The sequence below is a fragment of the Ctenocephalides felis genome, unplaced genomic scaffold, assembly GCF_003426905.1.
Source record: "Ctenocephalides felis isolate EL2017-DRISC unplaced genomic scaffold, ASM342690v1 CF-g0.4_SCAFFOLD_03216, whole genome shotgun sequence".
NCBI lineage: Eukaryota > Metazoa > Arthropoda > Insecta > Siphonaptera > Pulicidae > Ctenocephalides > Ctenocephalides felis.
The window spans coordinates 2,494-5,000 of NW_020539370.1; the positions used below are offsets into that span (position 1 = coordinate 2,494).

At 47.5% G+C, this 2,507-nt stretch overlaps 1 non-coding gene across 1 annotated transcript; it reads left to right on the forward strand.

The window, feature by feature from the left end:
• Positions 1 to 325: 325 nt before the first annotated feature.
• LOC113381948 lies at positions 326 to 2,253 on the forward strand. Its single transcript, XR_003367615.1, has one exon. It is a non-coding gene; the product is annotated as a small subunit ribosomal RNA (ribosomal RNA).
• Positions 2,254 to 2,507: the final 254 nt, after the last annotated feature.

The window sequence follows — 2,507 nt, forward strand, 5'->3', positions numbered from 1 at the left end:
TATGAATTCGCCCCGACGTTTTCAATCTAACGAAGGGTAAAGAGACTGTTTGAAATTAACTGGGTCTGCGGACCGCAAATTTCATGTACGGACCGCCGTTTCGACGGTTGTTAAGGTCTAGCCTCTGTGTTAAGCGCAGAATATATAAAATATCTAGTCGCGATGTAAACTGTTCGTTTATGTTCAGGGAATATCGTACGGCTCAGATATATATATATGTAAGAAAATTCGTTGTTTTAAATATTCATCGAACTTTTCTATACAAAGTGTGGTCTCTCGGGTGACGCCGAGGGACATTTACGCACTATGCTATTATATATATAGCACCCTGGTTGATCCTGCCAGTAGTATATGCTTGTCTCAAAGATTAAGCCATGCATGTCTCAGTGCAAGCCACATTAAGGTGAAACCGCGAATGGCTCATTACATCAGTTATGGTTCCTTAGATCGTACCCACATTACTTGGATAACTGTGGTAATTCTAGAGCTAATACATGCAAATAGAGTTCCGACCAGAGATGGAAGGAATGCTTTTATTAGATCAAAACCAATCGGTGGCGGGCTTGCCTTGCTCACCGTTTGACTTGGTGACTCTGAATAACTTTGTGCTGATCGCACGGTCTAGTACCGGCGACGCATCTTTCAAATGTCTGCCTTATCAACTGTCGATGGTAGTTTCTGCGACTACCATGGTTGTTACGGGTAACGGGGAATCAGGGTTCGATTCCGGAGAGGGAGCCTGAGAAACGGCTACCACATCCAAGGAAGGCAGCAGGCGCGCAAATTACCCACTCCCGGCACGGGGAGGTAGTGACGAAAAATAACGATACGGGACTCATCCGAGGCCCCGTAATCGGAATGAGTACACTTTAAATCCTTTAACGAGGATCTATTAGAGGGCCAGTCTGGTGCCAGCAGCCGCGGTAATTCCAGCTCTAATAGCGTATATTAAAGTTGTTGCGGTTAAAAAGCTCGTAGTTGAATCTGTGTCCCACACTGTCGGTTCACCGCTCGCGGTGTTCAACTGGCATGTCTGTGGGACGTCCTACCGGTGGGCTTAGCCCGTCAAAAGGCGGCCCAACTCAAAATCCTACCACGGTGCTCTTCACCGAGTGTCGAGGTGGGCCGGTACGTTTACTTTGAACAAATTAGAGTGCTTAAAGCAGGCTCATTCGCCTGAATATTGTGTGCATGGAATAATGGGAATAGGACCTCGGTTCTATTTTGTTGGTTTTCGGAATTCCGAGGTAATGATTAATAGGGACAACTGGGGGCATTCGTATTGCGACGTTAGAGGTGAAATTCTTGGATCGTCGCAAGACGGACAGAAGCGAAAGCATTTGCCAAATGTGTTTTCATCAATCAAGAACGAAAGTTAGAGGTTCGAAGGCGATCAGATACCGCCCTAGTTCTAACCATAAACGATGCCAGCTAGCGATCCGCCGAAGTTCCTCCGATGACTCGGCGGGCAGCTTCCGGGAAACCAAAGCTTTTGGGTTCCGGGGGAAGTATGGTTGCAAAGCTGAAACTTAAAGGAATTGACGGAAGGGCACTACAAGGAGTGGAGCCTGCGGCTTAATTTGACTCAACACGGGAAACCTCACCAGGTCCGGACACCGGAAGGATTGACAGATTGAGAGCTCTTTCTTGATTCGGTGGGTGGTGGTGCATGGCCGTTCTTAGTTGGTGGAGCGATTTGTCTGGTTAATTCTGATAACGAACGAGACTCTAGCCTGCTAAATAGGCGTACTTTCCGGTATCGCAAAGACCCTCCGCTTCGGCTTCGGTCGTTGTTGGTTGTGGTTCTTACTACCGGCGTACAAATATATCTTCTTAGAGGGACAGGTGGCATTTAGTCGCACGAAATTGAGCAATAACAGGTCTGTGATGCCCTTAGATGTTCTGGGCCGCACGCGCGCTACACTGAAGAGATCAGCAGGTTTTCCTTGGCCGAAAGGTCCGGGTAATCCGTTGAAGCCTCTTCGTGCTAGGGATTGGGGCTTGCAATTCTTCCCCATGAACGAGGAATTCCTAGTAAGCGCGAGTCATAAGCTTGCGTTGATTACGTCCCTGCCCTTTGTACACACCGCCCGTCGCTACTACCGATTGAATTATTTAGTGAGGTCTTCGGACCGGTGCGCGGCAGCGTTTCGACATTGCCGATGTTGCTGGGAAGATGACCAAACTTGATTATTTAGAGGAAGTAAAAGTCGTAACAAGGTTTCCGTAGGTGAACCTGCGGAAGGATCATTAACGTACATTTACTATTTAGTGAATGAAACGTGTGCGATATGTCGTATAACCTACGACGTATAAAATCTTAAAGCGTCTCGCAACGATGGATCATTCGTTTCATTAACGTTTGACCGGAGCTAGTCGCAAAATATTGCGCAGTGTGCAAAAGCAGCGTGACGCGGTTTACAACCGCTTAGCGCTCTTATGCATTGTGTGAGAGCACTGCCATGTATATCTGCTCGGTATCGCCAGATGCCTGAGCGAATGACGAA